Genomic DNA, 10,010 nt, shown 5'->3' on the forward strand with positions numbered 1-10,010 from the left:
TATAAGTGAAGTTAAAGCAGATTTTTTATTGTCTCATGTCCATTTATTCTGCTCGTGTTAAATAGATGTTAGGTAAGTCTCGGATTAAAATAAAATAGTAATCCGGAGGCTAGAACTTGAGGGTTATCAAGCAATAGTACAGAAATAATATTAATACTTATCAAACCTCTCACCACTGTTGAGGATTATATGTTTTCAAAAGTTTGTTCGCAGCTTCCCAAATCATGGGTATGGCCGATGGTTTCTGCAGGACCATTAACCTATGTCCATTATTCTGTGAAAGTTGCTCACAAACTAGGGGGGATAAGGGAACATTTTTATTTAAGGGACATTTTTTATGTCAGATATTCAGTTAATTTACGATTGAAAAACTATGTCATCAAGACTTAGTGTATGGGCCTTTGTAGGAAGACGTGAGTCTTGCCTTCGTATAGTACTAAAAGGGAGGAATGAGTTTCCTGGCCTATAGGGTCCTTTTGCTAGGTGAGTTAACACTCAGGCTAGCATTAAAATACACGTGAAAGCGGGCAGTGGCAGTGTTTGGTTGTTTTGAATATATAAGAGATGAGGAGGCCATAAGGTTTTCTTTTTTATAGAGATAATCAATATATTTTGAGTATATTTGTTAAATGGTACCCCTGTACCATTTGCATATTATAAATTATATTTATTTAGAGACCGAGGCTATTCAAACAATCATACCTGACGGCTGTCTGAGGAGAGAGAGGATCTCCAATTTAAGGTACCTGTTTGCAGATAAAACTGCAACAAAAAAGCTAGCGGGGTAAATGTGTGTGAATGCTTAATTTGTCTATTGGTGTTTTTTGGAGCTCCTATGTAATCTTTACAATTTTCTTAAAAACAAGTGAATGTAATTCTTTGTGGGTGTTATTCTTAGGTGGAGGCATTTATTATTTGGGTGACAAGAATTGTCACTGCTTCCTCCTAATTTAGTAATGATTTAAATGATTGTGCTTAATGTATTTTAAAAGAATGAGGATTTTTAATGGACGGCCTGGTTTCCATTGGGGTTTTATTGGATCTTTTGAGTTTTTTTATCTGTAAATACATTCTTTGAAATTCCAGGAGTTTTCGCTAGATTGACCTGAAAGTTTTCCACAAGTGGTTTTATTTATACAGCTTCATATATTTGCTTCACAGCATGTTCCTGTCTCTACAAAGGAAGAGTAAATAGGCTGGCACCTAAAGGGGGGTTTCATAACCTGGGTGGCTGGCCACTACTATGTCAACAAACACATCTAATGTGAACTTGTTGTTTTTAGATAACTTTAGTCACAAAGTGGCCATCAAAACAAGATTCGACTTAATTTGTGTTTCATTTAAATGATGGCACTAGTAAGCGTATTGCCTTCAGCGATTTCACACAGACAAAAAAAAAAAAAGGATCAGCCTTGGGAAGGCCCTTATCCCCCAAATATGCCTCCTGGTTGAACTAAATGAAAAATTAAAGCTGTTAAAATTAGACTCCCCATTCACTTTATTATTCTACAAAAGCATGGTTCAACGTGATTAGAATTACACCAACCAACACGACTAGCTGTGTGCATGCACCGTAATGCTTCATTTAGGCACTAATTCAAATGTACAAACAATACAGCCTCATAGCAACTGACATGATTCCCTTACGCTTGTTTTCTGAGATGGCTGCGCTCTGCACTCAAAGCCTCCTAATTTGAAGAGCTACATTTTTCACACAAAGAAAATCTAAAAAAATAAAACATCCATTATCCACAAAAGCGAAATACATCAAAACAACACAAAGAAATGCTATTTCTTTTTTTTCTTGAGCGACTGTAAGACATTGCTCCATGTTCCACAATGTAGTTTAGAAGACAATGAAGAGAATCCGCTCAGATATAGAAATAATAAGATTATAATTAGTGACGTCAAATATTACAGGACGGAGATGTTAAGATTATTTCGTGATTAACACATAAAACACATACATTAATAAGACATTTAACCAGTTGTAACATTTAGACTCTGACCTTTTAAACCATTATGCACTATAAAAAGTATTTATAGATTATATGTTCACCATATTTGTACTGATCAGTTGCTTACCACACTTCTAGCTTACTCTATCACATCTTGAACAAGATTGAGCCATCAGTCTCATGTGGGCTATCTATGACGTCAAACTATCTATGATGTCAGACGTCAGTCATCTCCATATTTGGGAAAATTTTTGTGGCCATATTTACAAGCAAGCAAGAGTGAAGAAATAGGTCTTGAGCTGTGCTTTAAAGCTATATCCACAGAGGATGCCTGTCTTACTGTAGGTGTAGGCCTACTGGGAGTTATTCCAAGCCATCGGCACGTAGAAGAATGCTGCTTCACTGTATTGTTAATATGACAGTGTAGGCACATCGAGCAGGTCTGCACTATAGTGGGGTGCCTGGACACTCAGTCATTTTAAATTTGTGTTAAAGTTTATTTTTCACTTCCAATTTGTAGATTATGGTCTATAGAACAATTTGGTTCGAGTGTCAAGACAGTAGATTGAAGAAAAATATATATTTTGCCCTATTTCCAAAATTACCAAAATCGGAATTGTGTTTTTTTTAACAATGTCTTAGTTTTCCCCACAATTGCTGTGTAATATATATATTTTATTGCTATATCAAGTCAATACTGTGTGGGGAATCAATTGGAGTCAAATATTTGTTTTGAATATTATGGTATTACCGGTATATGATATTTCACACAATAACATGGTTATTACACTCATACACAACAATACAGTTACACTTTTTTTTCCTGTACCACAATACAGCGCCACTGGCTTTAACCAACTACTAGAACAATATTTTAACAAAGAAAAAATAAATCTAACACCTATATACAGTCTGCTCTGGTCTAGCTAGTTCTCACAAGTACATTTGCACAGACGTGTGCATTTCAACTTTTCTTTCATGCAAACTGCACCGAGTGCAGGTTGGCATACAAGCACGTTTACAAGTACACTTCACACTTTAATATATCCTTGGCAAGGGGCAGAGTGGTCCAAATGGGACCACTAATCCCATAATCAGTGGGACTGTGGACGGTCATCATGGACCTGAATGAATGAATGACATAGTACTACAATACATATTCATGCAGATACATAGTTATGTGCTGTCACCCAGGCGCTTGCTTGGAAGACACTTCTGTTCAGATGTTGATCCAAAGCATCAGTTGGGGGGGAATCCTTTCCACGTCCCTAGTTTTATGTGAGAATTGTGTCAATCGAACATGATCAACATCATTGCCCACTTTTTTCAGCCTTGGAGATGCTTGTGTTGGAGTGTCAGCAAGGGTTACAAATTCTTGAGGGATAGCACTTTGCGTATCACCTTGTAGCAGGATCGCTTACCCTGCCATGGATTTGAATGACGATGTGCTGTCTGAGCCAAAGAATGAATGGAAGAGAGCCATGCCCTTGCATATTGTCATGCCCAGGTTTGTGGCAATGGTATTCAAGGAGATCATTCTAGTAATCTTTCCAGCTTTGAAGGAGATCCAGATTTCTGCGGCCGCATTCAGAGCCTGGATGTGATTTCTGTTTAGGAGGTTTCTGTTCAGGAGGAATTAGTTGTGCCAATGAGGACCATGAGGAAGCTGACACTTGTGTCCTAGTAGGCCTACATCTTCTCTTTGCCCTCCAAACATCATCACTTTGGATGGTGTATACTGGAGACACAGATGTTGTTGTAGTGCTGTGTAATTTTCATCACATCCAGGCTCTGAATGCGGCCCTCTCTCTCTAGGTCGTCCTCAGACGAGCCTTCCATCGTCACTTCTGTATGTGTTCACTGATCCAATCACCACTCCATGTGGACACAACTTCTGCCACACCTGCATCACACAATACTGGGACAATAAGGAGCCAGTGTGCCAGTGTCCTCTATGTAATGAAACCTTCGATAAGAGACCACGATTCTCCGTTAACAAAATTCTCTCAGAGATGGCGGATCAGTTCAGGATGTCAAAGCAGGTGAAACAAACTTCCAGCGCAAGCAAAGAGCCTGACGTCTCCTGTATGAAAGCTTCTAAACCAGAAGAAGCCTTCTGTGACATCTGTAAAGAGCAGGTCAAAGCCGTGAAGACCTGCCTGACGTGTCTCAAATCCATGTGTGAGACTCACATGGCGCGGCACGATTATATGACAAAGTTTACACCTCACTTAACAATGTGCGCCGTAAGGAACCCGAACGACTGTATATGTAAAAAACACGACAAACCTCTGGAGCTGTTCTGTATGAATGACCGCACGCGCGTCTGTCTGTTCTGCAATGCGACAGACCACGAGGCGCACAAGGTTGTGAATGTGAAAGAGGAATTTGACAGAAAGATGGCTGAGCTGGGAAAGACAGAGGATGACATTCAGAAGATGATCCAGGACAGACAGGTGAAGATTCAGGAGTTCCAGCAGTCAGTAGAGTTAAGCAAGAAAACTGCAGCTAGAGAGATACGAGGCAGTGTGCAGGTCTTCAATGATATGATCAGCTGTATTGAGAGAAGCCAGGCTGAGCTCATCGATGTGATTGAAGAGAAGCAAAAAACGGGAGAGGAACAGGCCGAAGTCCTCATTAAAGAGCTGGAACAGGAAATCACTGAGTTAAAGAAGAAAAGCTCTGAGATGAAGAAGCTCTCGCCCACCGAAGATTACCTCCTCAACCTCCAGAACGCCCAGTTCACATCCTTCAACACCATTCCACCCACCAAGGACTGGACCAAGGTCAGTGTGCATCAGTCGTATGTGGGGACTGTGAGGACAGCTGTGGCTCAGCTGGAGAAGACACTCAGTAAGGAGATGAAGAAGCTGTGTGATGAGCTGAGGAGGATCCAGCAATATTCAGTGGACGTGACTCTGGACCCTGATACAGCACATCGCAGACTCTTCATATCTCAGGACGGGAAAGAGGTGCACAACGATAACATAAAGAAGAACCTCCCAGACAGCGCAGTGAGATTCACCACTTGTTTTTCAGCCGTAGGGAAAGAAGGCTTCTCCTCGGGGTACCATGCCCTTGCTTACCCCAACGTCTCCGTGGCTGTTTTAATTATTGCAGAGTTTTGTCATGCCTGCGGAGCGGAGAAAAACGCGTCCGCCTAGCACGCCGCCATTTTGAAAGTCCGTGTTTCATGCTTTCTAACGTTTTTTCACAACAAAGCAGAGTCACATGGGCCTACACTTCCCCGTTTTCGTTCAGTCACATGATCTGCCACTGGAGGCAAGCGTTTAGGTTTCGTACGAAACCCCTGTTTGTTAAATCGGCAAAAATAATGTATTTTGAGTTGTTTTATAACAAAAATAGCCTATTCTCGTCAATCTTCGTCTGTGGCCTGGCTGCCTAATTAATCATTCTCGTCAATCTACCCCCTTGGCTTGGAAACTGTTAATATGGTCCAGAGATCCTGAGGCGGTCTGGGTTAGGGTTATCTTTCCACTCCACACCAATCCTAAAAACACAGCTGAAGAATTTATGGGGGGAGAAAAGGACATAAAAATACAATGTGAATTGTGAACCTTTATTCAAGTTTATCACAGCAGTTTATTTTAGAAATACAGTAAATGGTTCTTTTCAAATATAACTTACACTAAATTAACAGTTGAATGTGAAGGGGTCGAGTAAAATGCACACATTAACCTAAAAAACATGAGACATGAGATAACATGAAAACAAACAGGGTGCTGGATCAAGAAAGAATGTCGAGAAATCTGAAAAGTAATCTCCAGAAAACACAAGTCAATGACAAAACGTAATGCAGTAATTTTATCTGGCTCAAAAATAATGCAAACTTATAGAATCAGAGAGGAGAGGAGCAACCATCCAAACACCAATGATGGCTCTCTTGGATTACTGTAGCAGCAGTGGTCTCTCTCTGGTGATCCTGTTAGCTGGCTGCTGTTGCCACAGTATCTTGGGCTAAAGAACAACAAAATACTGCCTGTGTACCCAGTAAACGTTTCTGCTTTCGCCATTAGCGTCGAAAATAAATTAAGCTGAGGTAGCGCAGGTTTCCATGCAACAACTCACAATCCATGCAACAACAAAAAGAAAATGAATAGGTTGCAATCCTAACATTTCCAAAACGAATATAAAAAAAAAAGAAATGTACAAAAAATTATCAAACAAATGCATTATACATAGGTCATTGGAAGTCCACCTAATAAGAGCCTGTCCCTGTGAGTTAAGCACAGCTGCATCTAAGCTCTGCTCCACTAGGTTGGTTTTATTTTATTTTCAAAGGAGTGTGCATAAGAATTGGCACCGTGAATGCTTTGACTCGCATTGTTATTTTGTCCTTATGAGAGCAGAAGAAAACAATGCTGGTGTCAAAGCTCTCCCTACTGCTGCCCCTAAATGCACATAAACAGCTGCACACGCACGCACGCACGCACACACACACACGCAAGCACACACACACACACACACACACACACACACACGCACACACACACACACACACACACACACACACACACACACACACGCTCATCTCTGCAACATCAGAGAGAATGCTCCATGTGTTGCTTTCCCCGAGGCTAATCATTTCTTTCTCCTCTCTCACATAGGCTACATGCTTTGATAAAGTACTGCAGTAGTGCGATAAAAAGTGCTGCAGATGAACAATATAATCTGGACCCTGCCCTCGAGAGCTTTGGAGGAAATGATTATTGCTCTGGAATCCAATTATGTCACAAAGCAATTATTGCCTTTATGTGTTGCGCGTGTGTGCACGTGTTTGCATTGGCGAGTAGACAGGCAGGCAGGCAGGCAGGCAGGCAGGCAGGCAGGCAGATAGGCAGGCAGGCAGGCAGGCAGGCAGGCAGATAGGCAGGCAGGCAGGCAGGCAGATAGATGTTAGTGGGTGTGCTCACTGCTCATGGTTACCATGCTGTTAAATCACATGACTTAACTATATTAATTATGATTTTGTAACACTATTATTAAGCATACTTTAGTCTGAGGGCTGTGATCTATTTCTGTTACAATAAGACATTTCTATACAAATAAGACATTTGTGAGAGACAAACACGCGTCCACTCACTCATTATAGAGTAAAACGGTTGTAGGCAGCGTGTAACCGGATGCACCCATGGGCGCACCTCACTAGCACACAAGAGGAGGTTGAATGAACTGGAACCAGCGCTCCCCAAAACAAAAGGTTTGGGGATCTGTTGGGAATTGATTACATGATATAGTCACCTGTGCATTCAGTCTCAATGTTTGTAAACAAATAACTGGTCTATGGGAAGAGTGTCAGCCTGGGAGCCCGAAGGTCAAGAGTTAGATCCCTGTTAAATGAGGTGTTCATGTGGATGCCTAATTAAAGAGAAGGTCACTGTTGTGGAAATTCGAACATTTCCTCGGTGAGAGAATGAAGAGTTAGACACTGATATGTCTATAACAGATTTATTCAATACAACAGATGACAATAATAATAATATGACAATGATTCCTATGTAATATAATAATGAGAAGAGTAAAGGATAGAAAGAAGAGAGGAGAAAGGAAAAAGAGAGATGAAAGAAGGAAAGGTGGACAGGGTCCAGTTGTCTCGAAAGGCAACGGGAGTCTGACACCGATCTGGATGTTGAGGCAGCTTAAATACAGATACTGCAAGGATACATACACATTGTTAAGATAATTCTGAGGACTGACATTCCTTCTGTCTGACCAAAAGATGTACTCTCTCAACACTTGAGTATGTAAGGTCACTTCTGCCTGACTATGAAATGTGCTGCTCGACGCTCTTTGACTGAGAGCGGCGACACTATCCCTGACCAACTATTGCATGTGTTCCATTCTTATCGACTGAGCATGGAAGGCCCTCTGCTCTATGCCGAGGCCGTAGTGTGTAGTCACTACCCTAGCCAGAATACTGACGCCTGATATAAGAAACATTCTCCTTGCGTTCATAACACCTTAACCTGTCGTCTTGCTGTCTGGGTCTGCCGCTTGCCTACAGGGAAATAGTTAGTGTACTTGACCTTGCTGTATGAGCCTGCTGCTGCATAACTACGTGTACACAGTACACTGAGGCCTAAACTCATAAGACATATTATCATACTCATTTACTTCCCTTGCTTACATATTACATTCATAACATCAGCATACAGTCATATATTAATATAACCGAAGTAAGATGAATATTAAATATATAATCTATATCAATAATCGATAACTCAATAATCGATAGATCAATAGCCTGAAAGGGAATATAAATTGTATTTCCATAACAATTCCCCCTTTGGCCATATAATGGACACAAAATGTAATACAATTTAGCTAATGCCAGTGAATGGTTCAAGTAAACACATCAGACAAAAGCAGATGCTGTTCTATAGGATAAAGCTATATCTAGAGCTGTAATTAATCAAATTCTAATTGTGATCAGAATAATGGTGCAGCTCCAGCTACCCCCCACCGATTGGGGGCAAGCCACTGTTGAAAGACGATGTGGTTTGCCATGTGTCTCCATGTTGGCCCTTGGTTGGGCGTTGTTCCGTGTTTGACACTTGCTGACCTGCAGTTAAAATATGCTTCAGAGGTTAGTCCCCCCCAACCCCGAAATCTTCCTCCTTATGGGTACCTATAACCTTTCCTATTCACTGTAGTGGTGGGATAAGTATTCAATGCCAAAATACAGAAGTACTTAATTGGAAGTCCTGCATTAGATTTTACTTGAGTAAAGAGTATTGGCATCATACATGACTAATAGTCCTAAAGGTAAAGTATTCATTCTGTTGCAGCTTGGTAGCTGAACTGGTATCAATCACTTAGGTCCTTTATGTGACAATAAGTTCTATTGATCTAACATCAAGCATCTCCACACCACTTGTTATCACTTGGAGAACATTGTATTTCTAATTTCATGACACTTAGCCTGCATGGTAACTCATTTTGGAAGAATAAAACAAACCATTGGAATAAAATAAAGTATCTTTTATTGTATTATTTGGATTTGCAAACTTCTAAAATAAGTTATAAAATCGTATAAACGTTGCTTTCAATCAGTTATAACTGAAACTGATATTCTCTTAAGTCTCTCACTATCCAGGTTACACGTCTAAAGACACTGAATTTCAAGTGATTCAAATCACAAATTAACGAAAGTGAGAACATGCTTTCACTACAGTGCATATTATCTTATAATCAATATGAATGTTCCGAATACATTCACAACAAATGTAACATGATAAATTATTACACTTAAGTAGAACAAATAGCAATGTAATTTAGGGTTAAACAACTTTAAATATCTGTCCTGAGCCCAAAAGGTTTAAGCAACACTGGCTATATGTGCAAAGTTACTGTAGTTAAAGCTGAGAATAATGGTAGTGGCACAATGCCCATTATTTACCTACGAAATGTATTGGGGCAGAAGCATAAAATCTCAACACATAGGTGCAATAGATGTATCAAAAGTAAGGAGGATAAGGTCACTTAGTTTGAGTACATATTCGATTCCCTGTACTTAAGTTACTCTCAGCAACTGATTTGCTATATATCCAATATAACATTAATCGATTTGTTACTTGCATTTATTAGAAGGAAACATAAGTTACAAAGACTCTGTTTATTCTGTATGAGAAATACTCTTTCCATTTATATCGACATTATTGTAACAGACATGCAATAGAAGTACATTTCACATAATTAGCTGTAAGTAAGATCCACTTTATTTAAACAAACAGTCCATACTGAACTCTGCATTATGATATGAGTTATTATTAACCGTGTTGGGCAAGTTACTTTCTAAATGTAATAACTTACCTATGTACTGAAATATCCTTAGTAACGACTTTGCAGTTAAGGCTTAAAGTAATATTACAGTAATTAATCACCTTTAACAATTTACCCCCAACACTGGTTGTTATGTAACACTGAAAGTTGTGGTCCCCAAGAAAAATAGTTACTGCTGCACATATTGGATGTCTTACTGATTACTGATGCATTGAGTAAACTGGCCCACAATGGAAATAAATCCCTGGG

Source organism: Nannobrachium achirus (assembly GCF_963921795.1).
Source record: "Nannobrachium achirus genome assembly, chromosome: 10".
Taxonomy (NCBI): domain Eukaryota; kingdom Metazoa; phylum Chordata; class Actinopteri; order Myctophiformes; family Myctophidae; genus Nannobrachium; species Nannobrachium achirus.